The sequence below is a fragment of the Poeciliopsis prolifica genome, unplaced genomic scaffold (assembly GCF_027474105.1).
Source record: "Poeciliopsis prolifica strain line A6 unplaced genomic scaffold, Auburn_PproV2 SCAFFOLD125, whole genome shotgun sequence".
Lineage (NCBI taxonomy): Eukaryota > Metazoa > Chordata > Actinopteri > Cyprinodontiformes > Poeciliidae > Poeciliopsis > Poeciliopsis prolifica.
The window spans coordinates 202,990-217,607 of NW_026562500.1; the positions used below are offsets into that span (position 1 = coordinate 202,990).

General features: G+C 48.1%; 1 pseudogene; it reads left to right on the forward strand.

Moving 5' to 3' along the window:
• Window positions 1–707: 707 nt before the first annotated feature.
• Window positions 708–14,080, forward strand: LOC129355139 (adenosylhomocysteinase B-like; annotated as a pseudogene).
• Window positions 14,081–14,618: the final 538 nt, after the last annotated feature.

Consider the following 14,618-nt stretch of genomic DNA (forward strand, 5'->3'; position numbering starts at 1 on the left):
TCTACAGCAGCAAAACAGAAAAACATGAACAGAAAATAAAAAATAGTTTGCTTCTGCTTCCTGGACCAGTTTGGATGTGTAAAAACTGAAGACACCAGTGTTTGTGGAAATGGTTTTGGTGTGTGTGTGCGTGTGTGTGTGTGTGTGCGCAGCAGCAAGACCAGGCTCGTTTCACAGCATGTGAAGCATCAACTCATGTACAGAAAGTGGCGCGGAGGCACTTTTCTGCAGCCAATATATTCACTGCTTCATTGGAGGATTTTGTAAACACTTTCTCAACTACTTGAAATATCAAGCGCATATTTAATGCCTTTTGTTGGGGAGCAACATCTTTATGAATAATTGAGATCATAAATGTTTAGGATCTCTCATACACAAAGACTATGTTCATACCTGTCCAAAGATTTTGAGTTAAATTATTATACAAATAGATTTGATAAAGCGTTGAATCGGTGGTAATAAATAGAGACTTTCTCGGTTTTGAACGTTAAACATACTCCCAGGAGAAGTGAGGAAAGCGGTGCAGGTGTTCTTTTTCTTCTAACCTTTGTGTCGAGGCTTGCCCAATAACAGAGTCCGGTCCAGACTCGCTCTAGTCTAACTACATTTTTCACAGGCAGTGAACGCCCCAGGTCACAATCCACCTGCTGATTGGCTGCCCGGCCGTGGGGTGGGAGCTGCCCCAGCCAATAGGAAACCAGAGCATCCCCGCTTCGGAGCCTCCCGACAACGGAGAGCCTTCTGAACGAAGCCGGCCGATAAAAACCGAGCCGTCATGTTTCCGTCCCTCCCTCTCCGCCTCAGTCCTCCGGCCAGGCTGCCGCTTCACACAGACTCCTCGGAACCAAACGACCCAGAACAGCCATGTCTGAAAAACTGCCCTACAAAGTGGGTAGGTGGCTGCGCTCCTTTCCGCGCCGTTTAATCGGTTTTTACCGGAGTAGCTTTGTTGGCGATGCTAACTGGTCTAACTGTCTCTTCTAACTGGTTCTGACGGGTTCAGAATCTTGAACAGAACCCAATATTCTACTTTATGTTCGCATATTACACACGAGTCCGGTTTTAGCCTGAGGACTTGTGCTCTCCAGACCGAGTTCACTTGTTGGCGTTACAGATGAATGTGTGGTTGCAGTTGGACGGTATTTCACATTCTAATGTAATTTTCGGTAGTTCTTCGGTAGTTCTGTAGTTTATGATTAATCTCATGTTTACATTTGGCAGGCTGGAGTTCAGTCCTGAGAATGAATAGACATGTAATCGCGCCCAGCATGGGCTTCTCTCAGACCTGAAACGGCTCGCCAAAGGCTTCTGGGTAATGTAGTTCATCAGCGCAGCCCGTGGCTGTCCGCCCACTGCTCGCTCGGTGTTTGTAAACTCTATCTCCCATGATGCCTCGCGCTTCACTGCCAGTTTGCTCGTGAGTGACAAGAACAGGCAGAGATTACGCGTCGCTGCACCGACTGAGAGAAGCTACATAGCTGTAACAACACGTGGTCTCCACGCGCGACTGTCTCTTCATAGTTTTATTTACGATGTTCAATAGTTTTGATGTGTTTTCGGACGTGTCATCTTTATGGCTTCAGATGTGTGAAAAATTGTGAGCAAACACATTAAAGTAATAAAAGCAAATTAAAACCAGATAAGCAACAACAAAACAGCAAAGCAAGATAATTTATTTCTTTGAAAACTGTTGGATCGTTTTGTGATTGGAAGCAAACAAAATATGATTGATCTGATCAATAGGGTCAAAGTCCACACAAACACAGGCCTGCAGAAATCAAACTTGTAATTCGCATTCATCCCAACTGAGCCGGGTTATGAGCTGCAAGATGCCCAATTATTGTTTAAGAGGTTTCTATGCAGAAACAGACATTTTTATCAAACTTTGTCTGATTTGGGTCGGTCCTGACCTCACTCTGAAAACGTATCCTGTTGCGTCAAAACTCCCTTCTCTGCACCTTCGTTTCTCTCATTGCAGCTTCTTGGTGTTAATTAAACCCATTCTGCTATGAGCTGAAGCAGAATGACCAAACCTGAACAAAGGGCAGCAGAAAGTTCACATGCACAAATCTGGCGCCTTTCTGTGAGGTTCCTGCAGGTGGCGCCGTTCTGTGAAGTTTTCCACTGTGATTTATTCCTCCTAGCTGAGCTGAGAGTTTGCTGTATTTCTGCAGGAAAGAGAACAAAAAAAAATTTAATGGAGTGAAAAGCCTCTGAATATTGAGCCAGATGTTGTTCAAGTTTCCTAACTGTTGTCCTCCTTGGCGGCGCCGGTCGGGCCCAGCTGACATCAGCCTGGCGGAGTGGGGCCGGAAGGCCATCGCCATCGCGGAGAACGAGATGCCGGGCCTGATGAAGATGAGGGAGCTGTACGGCCAGTCCAAGCCGCTGAAGGGCGCGCGCATCGCCGGCTGCCTGCACATGACGCTGCAGACCGCCGTGCTCATCGAGACCCTGACGGCCCTCGGAGCCGAGGTGACCTTTGACCTTCTGCTGCCAGCTGAGTTAATGTTGAGCTAATGAAGGAACTTTGTTGTGTTTGTGGCGGCTGTTTGCGCTCATGCTCTGCAGGGGGCCAGCATATCGAGCTAATGTTGACTCAGTTGTTCTCCTCAAGGCTGCTGTGCGGTTATCACGTCTGGGTCTGTCCGACCCGCACTGGTCCCATCCTGCACAAACCAGCAGGATGGGACCAGAAATCTGCCTGGATCAGAGCAGAACTGGAATTCTGGAGAGGAAATGGGTTCAAACCTCGTCCACATTCATTCAAATCTGCCCATCGTTTCTTCAGACCTGCAGTCTTTGTGTTCTGACACCAGGAGGCAGCAGTGTGCCGCAGACTTGCAGTTAAATAATCACAAAATTTAGAATTGGTCTGTTTTTAAGCAGAATGTGAACCCAACCTGGACTGCAGGATGTTTCTAACAGGTCAGATCAGTCGGCCATGTTGGCCTGGAATCGTTCACTGGAGGCTCTGGCTTTAAGTTCATCTGGAGCGACTAACCTCGTCTGAAAAAGTCTAGAGATGATGATCTGGGAAAATGTTTGAGTGAAATAATTTACCAGTGGGCCGAGTCCTACTTCATTAATACAAAGGATTTTTTACTCCGTATGTTTTTCTGATTCATCTGAACTCGGACGTTTGTTTGGTCAGATTTAGTTTTTTGCAGTGTAGGATCAGGTGATGCACCGTAAAAGATAAATATGCAGTGAACATGATTGATTTGCCAATAAATCTGTTTCTATTGATTATTGATGGAGGCGGACATCATCTCATCAGAGGTACCTTGACCTCTGACCCCCTCCACAGGTTCAGTGGTCCAGTTGCAACATCTTTTCCACCCAGGACCACGCCGCTGCTGCCATCGCCAAAACCGGCGTTCCAGGTACCAGACGGCGCCCCCTGTGGCCGCTCGGCGTAGCACCCAGGCATGAAGTGACCTCTGATGTATTTTTAAAGTTTACGCCTGGAAGGGCGAGACGGACGAGAGTACGTGTGGTGCATCGAGCAGACGCTGTACTTCAGAGACGGAGCGCCGCTCAACATGATCCTGGACGACGGCGGAGACCTCACCAACCTGGTGCACCAGAAATACCCCAAGCTGCTGCCGGGTGGGTTCCTGCCCCCGTCGGGCTGTGCAGCTTCGTTCCTGTAAGGCAGGGTTTCCAAGGTGTGGGGCGGGGGCCATTTGTGGCCCCTGCCTTCAGACGCAGCGAGCAGCAGTTAAATCTTCTCTTTAATTATCAGGTTTTCTTCTCTCTGTCTTTCCAGTAACTTTCACTCCTTTGCTGCTCATTAACCAGCTTTTGATCCATTTGTGAATCTTTTCTAAAGCAGTTCTGAAGAAACTGACCTAAATGCAGATTTTTGTTGCTTGGAATCTGAAACGTTTAGTTCAGTATTTTTGTCTTTGATTGCTTTTAACAAGGCAGATCTTTCATTTTGATCTAGAATATTTTCCACGCCGCTCTCCAACAGTCAAATTATTTAAAGTATTCTTAGTTTATTGTTCAGCCGTTTCGTCCTTTTGGACGTGTGATAAAGTTTGGACACCCCGCTCTAAAGCAGTTGAGCAACAGGTTCAGAGAAGTTAATGTTTATTTCTCCAACACACTGAAAAAACACAATAGTTGATTAAAGTCGAGCTCCAGGTTCTGTCTGGTTGCTCTGAAATAAAAGCAGAGCTGAAGCGTCCGAGTGAAATCCAGAGAAATGAGGCTGAAACTGAAACTGTTTCTAATTGGATTTATTTTTCTCAAAATAATCACTAGAAAATGTCAATGTTTTTGTAGGTCGGATCAGTAACCCTGGTTCAGCTCAGTGTCTTATAGTCCAGTTTGTTCAGTTGATGGTTTGGCTTTACCGCCACCTGCTGGTGAGGAGTGCAGCTCTGAACGGAATGATTTTTAAATTTGCCTGAAAAATAAAAATATTTTCTCAGATTCTTCTTGGAGAAATATTTCCGTTTTCATACTTGAGCTTTGTGTTTTAACTCAAGTCTTTTTGTGCTAACATTTTATTTTCTTGACAGAGTATTAAAGTTATCATATTATGACTTTATTCTCGTATTTCTCTCTATTTTTGGCCCAAAACTCGTGTAATTAGGTTGAGATATTTTATTTTTCAGATGTTTTACTCCATAAAGTTTAACTTGCACACTGTTAATGTAATGTATAAAGTTATCAGGTTTGCTAATATGAACTATTGATCAGCAAAATGTTATTTCCAGTTTGAATCAGATATTTGCATCCAGCTGAGAGAGAAATGATTTTTCTTTTTGTCTGAAGTTAAATCTGAATAAACGTTTGTGGTTTCAGGTCAGACAGAATCGAACAATTATTTCTGTTTCTGGCTAAAAACCAGAAAACTAAATGAGAACATTTTTAGAGATTTTTTTGTATTTTATGTTTGAGTATTTAATTTGATCAGGAAGGTCATTTTTCTCCCCAGGATTGTTTTAATGTAAATATTATTTATAATTCTTAACGGCTCGGTGACTTTTAAATGTTAAAATGACTGAAGTTGGAGGATTTTTTTGTTAAATTATTGTTTCATTTCCTGGTGTTTATGGTGAAACATTTTGAAACATTTAGTTTTATTCTGGCTCATCGTGTCTCAGCTGTAGAAAACCGTTAACTTATTCATAACTGAGATCGTATAATTATGAATTTAAACTTTGTTTTTAGACTTGTATTGTTTTTATCCCCAAAACATGAGAAAACTTCCTTGAAAATGGTGAAAACCTTTGAATTTTACTGAACAAGCCCTGGAAGTTGTTGTTCTTCTTCTGTTGTTTTTTCTTCTTCTGTGGTTTCATGTCCGGCCTGTCTCCAGGTATCCGCGGCGTGTCGGAGGAAACCACCACAGGAGTTCATAACCTCTACAAGATGCTGAAAAAAGGAGAACTGAAGATGCCGGCCATCAACGTCAACGACTCCGTCACCAAGGTAAGCGCCCGTCTGACCGCCGCGGCCAGCCTTCCTCCTCCTCCTCATCGTCGGCACGTCTCCGCATAGCAAGTTCGACAACCTGTACGGCTGCAGGGAGAGTCTGATCGACGGCATCAAGCGAGCCACCGACGTCATGATCGCCGGAAGGTCGCGGTGGTAGCGGGCTTCGGCGACGTCGGCAAAGGCTGCGTCCAGGCGCTGCGGGCCTTCGGCGCCCGCGTCATCGTCACGGAGATCGACCCCATCAACGCCCTGCAGGCCGCCATGGAGGGTGAGCTCGTAGCGGCCGAGGCGCCGAGCCTTGGGCCGCAGGAAGTCGACTGACACGGACTTCCTGTTTCAGGGTACGAGGTGACGACGATGGACGAAGCCTGCAAGGAGGGAAACATCTTCGTCACCACGACCGGCTGCGAGGACATCGTCGTGGGGCGGTGAGGTCCTGCTGCGCCGCCCGAAATATGAGCTATTAATACTGCAGCTGTCAGCAGAGGTCACTGAAACAGGAAGTGACATCATGGAACGACACTGGCGAAGCTGCAGGGGAGCAGGAAGTGACAACAGCTTTTAAAGGAATATTTGCTCTCATACATGAAGACTCTGCACATCATGTTGCAGTTCTTCACATACAGCTGTTCACATGTGCATTTAGTTCACATTTCCTGTCACTCACTGCATATTGTGACTTTAGTTTACACTTATCTACAAATATAGTTTTTTATTCTGGTGACATTTTAGAAAAGAAAGTAGAAAATAACCCTGAAAATGTGCAGTTTTTGTATGTTATTGTTATTGATCTATTTAAAAGTGCATATAGTGATAACAGCCTGTTGGTTTCCCTGGCAACGAGTGATGTCATTTCCATTTCAGTCACTTTGAGAGCATGAAGGACGACGCCATCGTCTGCAACATCGGACACTTCGACTGCGAGATCGACATGAACTGGCTGAACAAGAACGCCGCGGAGCGCATCAACGTGAAGCCGCAGGTGGGCCGGCCGTTCACCTCTGACCCGCTCGGGTCCAGATTGGCTCGTTAATCAGGTTTGGGTCTGCGCCGCTGCGCTGCAGACCTGTTACTCCTGCGTTTTTGCCCCTGGAGGCGTTGCAGCTCAACTCGCCGTGTTGCCGCTGCGTCAGACGGGGCGCAGACGAACCGCTGGCGGTTTGAGGCGCCGAACTCTCCAGCGCTGAGAGACTCGGACTCAAACGCCATCGACACGCCGCCGGTCGCTTCATTTCAGAAAATTAAGAGACGGATTCGGTCCGCTTCAGAGGGTTGGTGGTAGTTTGGGGACAAACTGAGGGTTGGTGGTAGTTTGGGGACAAACTGAGGGTTGGTGGTAGTTTGGGGACAAACTGAGGGTTGGTGGTAGTTTGGGGATAAACTGAGGGTTGGTGGTAGTTTTGGGGACAAACTGAGGGTTGGTGGTAGTTTGGGGACAAACTCTGAGGGTTGGTGGTAGTTTGGGGATAAACTGAGGGTTGGTGGTAGTTTGGGGATAAACTCTGAGGGTTGGTGGTAGTTTGGGGATAAACTCTGAGGGTTGGTGGTAGTTTGGGGATAAACTCTGAGGGTTGGTGGTAGTTTGGGGATAAACTCTGAGGGTTGGTGGTAGTTTGGGGACAAACTGAGGGTTGGTGGTAGTTTGGGGACAAACTGAGGGTTGGTGGTAGTTTGGGGACAAACTGAGGGTTGGTGGTAGTTTGGGGATAAACTGAGGGTTGGTGGTAGTTTGGGGACAAACTGAGGGTTGGTGGTAGTTTGGGGACAACTCTGAGGGTTGGTGGTAGTTTGGGGATAAACTGAGGGTTGGTGGTAGTTTGGGGACAAACTGAGGGTTGGTGGTAGTTTGGGGATAAACTCTGAGGGTTGGTGGTAGTTTGGGGATAAACTCTGAGGGTTGGTGGTAGTTTGGGGATAAACTCTGAGGGTTGGTGGTAGTTTGGGGATAAACTCTGAGGGTTGGTGGTAGTTTGGGGACAAACTGAGGGTTGGTGGTAGTTTGGGGACAAACTGAGGGTTGGTGGTAGTTTGGGGACAAACTGAGGGTTGGTGGTAGTTTGGGGACAAACTGAGGGTTGGTGGTAGTTTGGGGATAAACTGAGGGTTGGTGGTAGTTTGGGGACAAACTGAGGGTTGGTGGTAGTTTGGAGACAAACTCTGAGGGTTGTGGTAGTTTGGGGATAAACTGAGGGTTGGTGGTAGTTTGGGGATAAACTCTGAGGGTTGGTGGTAGTTTGGGGATAAACTCTGAGGGTTGGTGGTAGTTTGGGGATAAACTCTGAGGGTTGGTGGTAGTTTGGGGATAAACTCTGAGGGTTGGTGGTAGTTTGGGGACAAACTGAGGGTTGGTGGTAGTTTGGGGACAAACTGAGGGTTGGTGGTAGTTTGGGGACAAACTGAGGGTTGGTGGTAGTTTGGGGATAAACTGAGGGTTGGTGGTAGTTTGGGGACAAACTGAGGGTTGGTGGTAGTTTGGGGACAAACTCTGAGGGTTGGTGGTAGTTTGGGGATAAACTGAGGGTTGGTGGTAGTTTGGGGACAAACTGAGGGTTGGTGGTAGTTTGGGGATAAACTCTGAGGGTTGGTGGTAGTTTGGGGATAAACTCTGAGGGTTGGTGGTAGTTTGGGGATAAACTCTGAGGGTTGGTGGTAGTTTGGGGATAAACTCTGAGGGTTGGTGGTAGTTTGGGGACAAACTGAGGGTTGGTGTAGTTTGGGGACAAACTGAGGGTTGGTGGTAGTTTGGGGACAAACTCTGAGGGTTGGTGGTAGTTTGGGGATAAACTGAGGGTTGGTGGTAGTTTGGGGATAAACTCTGAGGGTTGGTGGTAGTTTGGGGACAAACTGAGGGTTGGTGGTAGTTTGGGGACAAACTGAGGGTTGGTGGTAGTTTGGGGACAAACTGAGGGTTGGTGGTAGTTTGGGATAAACTCTGAGGGTTGGTGGTAGTTTGGGGATAAACTCTGAGGGTTGGTGGTAGTTTGGGGATAAACTCTGAGGGTTGGTGGTAGTTTGGGGATAAACTCTGAGGGTTGGTGGTAGTTTGGGGACAAACTGAGGGTTGGTGGTAGTTTGGGGACAAACTGAGGGTTGGTGGTAGTTTGGGACAAACTCTGAGGGTTGGTGGTAGTTTGGGGACAAACTGAGGGTTGGTGGTAGTTTGGGGACAAACTCTGAGGGTTGGTGGTAGTTTGGGGATAAACTGAGGGTTGGTGGTAGTTTGGGGATAAACTCTGAGGGTGGTGGTAGTTTGGGGACAAACTGAGGGTTGGTGGTAGTTTGGGGACAAACTGAGGGTTGGTGGTAGTTTGGGGACAAACTGAGGGTTGGTGGTAGTTTTGGGGACAAACTGAGGTTGGTGGTAGTTTGGGGATAAACTCTGAGGGTTGGTGGTAGTTTGGGGACAAACTGAGGGTTGGTGGTAGTTTGGGGACAAACTGAGGGTTGGTGGTAGTTTGGGGACAAACTGAGGGTTGGTGGTAGTTTGGGGACAAACTGAGGGTTGGTGGTAGTTTGGGGACAAACTGAGGGTTGGTGGTAGTTTGGGGACAAACTGAGGGTTGGTGGTAGTTTGGGGACAAACTGAGGGTTGGTGGTAGTTTGGGGACAAACTCTGAGGGTTGGTGGTAGTTTGGGGATAAACTGAGGGTTGGTGGTAGTTTGGGGATAAACTCTGAGGGTTGGTGGTAGTTTGGGGACAAACTGAGGGTTGGTGGTAGTTTGGGGACAAACTGAGGGTTGGTGGTAGTTTGGGGACAAACTGAGGGTTGGTGGTAGTTTGGGGATAAACTCTGAGGGTTGGTGGTAGTTTGGGGATAAACTCTGAGGGTTGGTGGTAGTTTGGGGATAAACTCTGAGGGTTGGTGGTAGTTTGGGGATAAACTCTGAGGGTTGGTGGTAGTTTGGGGACAACTGAGGGTTGGTGGTAGTTTTGGGGACAAACTGAGGGTTGGTGGTAGTTTGGGGACAAACTCTGAGGGTTGGTGGTAGTTTGGGGACAAACTGAGGGTTGGTGGTAGTTTGGGGACAAACTCTGAGGGTTGGTGGTAGTTTGGGGATAAACTGAGGGTTGGTGGTAGTTTGGGGATAAACTCTGAGGGTTGGTGGTAGTTTGGGGACAAACTGAGGGTTGGTGGTAGTTTGGGGACAAACTGAGGGTTGGTGGTAGTTTGGGGACAAACTGAGGGTTGGTGGTAGTTTGGGGACAAACTGAGGGTTGGTGGTAGTTTGGGGATAAACTCTGAGGGTTGGTGGTAGTTTGGGGACAAACTGAGGGTTGGTGGTAGTTTGGGGACAAACTGAGGTTGGTGGTAGTTTGGGGACAAACTGAGGGTTGGTGGTAGTTTGGGGACAAACTGAGGGTTGGTGGTAGTTTGGGGACAAACTGAGGGTTGGTGGTAGTTTGGGGACAAACTGAGGGTTGGTGGTAGTTTGGGGATAAACTCTGAGGGTTGGTGGTAGTTTGGGGATAAACTCTGAGGGTTGGTGGTAGTTTGGGGATAAACTCTGAGGGTTGGTGGTAGTTTGGGGACAAACTGAGGGTTGGTGGTAGTTTGGGGACAAACTGAGGGTTGGTGGTAGTTTGGGGACAAACTGAGGGTTGGTGGTAGTTTGGGGACAAACTGAGGGTTGGTGGTAGTTTGGGGATAAACTGAGGGTTGGTGGTAGTTTGGGGACAAACTGAGGGTTGGTGGTAGTTTGGGGATAAACTCTGAGGGTTGGTGGTAGTTGGGGATAAACTCTGAGGGTTGGTGGTAGTTTGGGGATAAACTCTGAGGGTTGGTGGTAGTTTGGGGATAAACTCTGAGGGTTGGTGGTAGTTTGGGGACAAACTGAGGGTTGGTGGTAGTTTGGGGACAAACTGAGGGTTGGTGGTAGTTTGGGGACAAACTGAGGGTTGGTGGTAGTTTGGGGACAAACTGAGGGTTGGTGGTAGTTTGGGGACAAACTGAGGGTTGGTGGTAGTTTGGGGACAAACTGAGGGTTGGTGGTAGTTTGGGGATAAACTCTGAGGGTTGGTGGTAGTTTGGGGATAAACTCTGAGGGTTGGTGGTAGTTTGGGGATAAACTCTGAGGGTTGGTGGTAGTTTGGGGACAAACTGAGGGTTGGTGGTAGTTTGGGACAAACTGAGGGTTGGTGGTAGTTTGGGGACAAACTGAGGTTGGTGGTAGTTTGGGGACAAACTCTGAGGGTTGGTGGTAGTTTGGGGATAAACTGAGGGTTGGTGTAGTTTGGGGATAAACTCTGAGGGTTGGTGGTAGTTTGGGGATAAACTCTGAGGGTTGGTGGTAGTTTGGGGATAAACTCTGAGGGTTGGTGGTAGTTTGGGGATAAACTGAGGGTTGGTGGTAGTTTGGGATAAACTCTGAGGTAGTTTGGGGAGGTGGTAGTTTGGGGACAAACTGAGGGGGTAGTTTGGGGACAACTGGGTGGGGTGGAGTTGGTGGGTTTGGGGATTGGTGGTAGTTTGGGGGGACTCTGAGGGTTGAGGGTAGGGGGTTTGGGGGGTGGGCTGAGGGTTGGTGGTAGTTTGGGGAAACTGAGGGTTGGGGTAGTTTGGGGATAAACTCTGAGGGTTGGTGGTAGTTTGGGGATAAACTGAGGTTGGTGGTAGTTTGGGGAAAACTGAGGGTTGGTGGTAGTTTGGGGACAAACTGAGGGTTGGTGGTAGTTTGGGGACAAACTGAGGGTTGGTGGTAGTTTGGGGACAAACTGAGGGTTGGTGGTAGTTTGGGATAAACTGAGGGTTGGTGGTAGTTGGGAAAACTGAGGGTTGGTGGTAGTTTGGGGAAACTGAGGGTTGGTGGTAGTTTGGGACAAACTGAGAGGGTTGGTGGTAGTTTGGGGACAAACTGAGGGTTGGTGGTAGTTTGGGTTTTGGGTGGTGGTTGGTGGGGACAAACTGAGGGTTGGTGGTAGTTTGGGGACAAACTGAGGGTTGGTGGTAGTTTGGCGGTTGCTATTGATATTAACTGTTATCTGATGTTTTGTGGCGATTGTGAATCTGATCCCTGACTTGTTTGGTTTCGCTGCTTGGCGCCATCAGAACTCCACAAACGGATTTTAAAAAGCGAATCTTTTTGCTCCAGACTCGTCACTGAGCTTCACATGCCGACGCCGTTCTGCGTGTTTTCATACCTATTGATGCTGTCGATTTGTTTACCAAACTGAATCCTCATGATCTGAGGCGGTTCTGCTCCCCAGGTGGACCGGTACCGGATGAAAATGGCCGCCACATCATCGTGCTGGCGGAGGGCCGCCTGGTGAACCTGGGCTGCGCCATGGGACACCCGTCCTTCGTCATGAGCAACTCCTTCACCAACCAGGTGAGGAGGAGGAGGGTGAGGAGGATGAAGGCTGCATTGAGTCGGTGGTTCTGACTGCTGTCGTCCTGCAGGTTCTGGCCCAGATCGAGTTGTGGACGAACACGGCCAAAGTATCCTGTGGGAGTCTACTTCCTGCCCAAGAAGGTGAGTGGCCAATCAGAAGCAGAGGAACCGGTCCGATGTTTTTATCTAGATCAGGGGTAGGCAACTCCAGGCCTGGAGAACCGGTCTCCTGCAACTCTTGGACGTCCCTGGTCCAGCACAGCTGATCAAATGGCTGAATCAGCTCCTCAGTCCAGTCCAGTCCAGTCCGGTTCTGCAGAGTTCTGCTGATGACATCATATTTGACTCAGGTGTGTTGAAGTGGAGACGCATCTAAAAGTTTCAGGAGACCCTCCAGGCCTGGAGTTGCCTACCCCTGATCTGGAGCATCTAGATGACAACAGGGCAGGGGTCACAACCCCACGTTGGTCGCCTGACCTATAACCCAATTAGGGTTAAAGGTCAGAGTTCTGGCAGCGCCTGCAGCTGGACCCAGGCTGTTACCTGGACATTTTCCCTTAAAGAGAAAAGAATAACTCCTGGAATTTTTATTTAACCTTCTGTTCTGTTTAGTGGAGAACAAAAAACCTCTTATGTCAAAACATCTTGTAGGCAGCGAGTCTGTGGGGGTCAAAGGTCACATCAAAGCCTAAATGTTACAGTTTGGTGCTTGTTCTGTGAGCTAAAAATGAATGAGTGGAGTTTGAGCCCAGTCGGTGGTTTGGGTCCCGGCTGAGCTTCGGTTCTGGCGGGTCACAGGTCAGCTTCGCTTTCATGTCTTTATTATTTAGCATCCATCCATCGTCTGCTGCTTATCGGGTGGGGTCGCGGGGTCAGCAGCCTAAGAATGGAGGCCCAGGCTTCCCTCTCCCAGCCTCTAGTTCCAGCTCCTCCGGGGGAATCCCGAGGCGTTCCCAGGCCAGCCGGGAGACATCGTCCCCCCTGGTCTTCCTCTCGTCCCGGTGGGACCTGAACGCCTCACAGGGAGCCTCCGTCCTGACCCTCAGCTGGATCCTCTCCATGTGGAGGAGCAGCAGCTCTAGTCTGATCCCTCCAGGATGACCGAGCTTCTCTCTGAGAGCCCAGCTCCCTTCGGAGGAAACGCGTTTCGCCCGCCTGTATCGGAGATCGGAGTGAAGCGATATTAACGATCTCGATGTTAATATCGGACCGGTGCCGATATTTGCAGCAGTTCTATATCTAATGTCAGTGATGTCTCCCTCAAGGTCAGATCTATCCATTGTAGCACTACGCTTTTTTCACATTACTGTAGATCTCTAGTTGAACTTTGACCCATTTGTTTACATGTTGACAGAAAGTCGACGTGCTGATTTGATCGGTTATTGATTTTCTATCGGCCATTTAGCTGAACGGAGTCCAGATGTTTTCACAAGTTTGATCAAAACTCTGAACATGTTACCGACCCGGTTCTGCAGCCGGTTCGGGTCCAACCCGCTAACCGGTTCTGGTTCTGTGCTGCAGCTGGATGAGCAGGTGGCGGCGGCTCACCTGGACAAGCTGGAGTGAAGCTGACCAAACTGACGGACCAACAGGCCCGGTACCTGGGCCTGCCCTCAGACGGCCCCTTCAAACCGGACCACTACCGGTACTGAGCGCCCCCGCAGGCCGTGGCAGGCGGCGGCAGCTCGGCCCGAAGGAGCGGCGGCGCCTGGCGGTCCTCCGGGCCGCGTGGAGAAAATTCCTCGTCATTCCTGTCTGGGAGAGTCTGCACTGCAAAAACACAAAATGTGCCAACAGGTTGAGTTTAGTTTCTACAGCAAACATCTCGCTTCTCCTGAAAGAACAAAATAATTGATCAGCAGGATGCTAACTTGTTTTACATGAATGGTTAGTGAACACTGAACAAGTTTCAGCTGCAGCGCCTTATTGTTTCACTGTAACATGGAAAATGTTTTCTTGTAGGTGGAAAAAACCTGCTGAATAGTCACTAACTATTGGTTTAAACAAGCTGCTGCAAAGGTTTTTATTTTGACTCATCTCAGATATTTGCACTAGAAAATGGACCTGAGTTGGTAATATTCTGTGTTTGTGCAGTCTGCTGTGTTTTTCAGTGTATTTCCTTTTAGCACTAAGCTGATCTGTGTTCGAAGCTCTGGCTGGTTTTGGACGTAATTCTGCCAAATGAATCATCGAAGAAATGCTCTGCTCTGAAAATGTGATTTAATTTAATGCTCCGATCTGCCGGTTCCAGCTTGAAGCTCAAAAATGATGGAGAATAAAAGAAACTTTAAGAAGGTTTTCTAGTTTTCTTTCCTTCATTCACTGTTTTCTGATTTATGTTTCAAACATGAAGCTGCAGCAGAGTATTACTGAAATACCACAGATTAAAAAAATGACAGTGATTAAGAATAAATTCACGTGAGAATACAGTCTCCTATTACTGACTCCTGTTAGTAAATATAACATGGTCCTGCCGCCATTTTGGGACCGAAGAGAAGAACCTCATGATCACAACGGAAAATGGCCGCCAGGCCGCAGGACCGACGAAGATGAAGTTGGTTCCGATTCGGAAATTGGCTAAAGGGCAATTCCACCGAATTTTCCCTACCTTCCGCATCTTTAATCGACTAGTTTAAAAACTACAACATCTAGACTGTTCAGACCTGGACTGTATTATGCTGTAATAACAGGTGTTATAACACCTGTAATAACCCAAGTTATAACACCTGTAATAACCCAAGTTATTACAGGTGTTATAACATGCTGTGCCGAGAAACCCTGCCTCTCACGGGAGAGTGCATTGCTCTAAACTCGCGTATTGATGATTGAAGGTT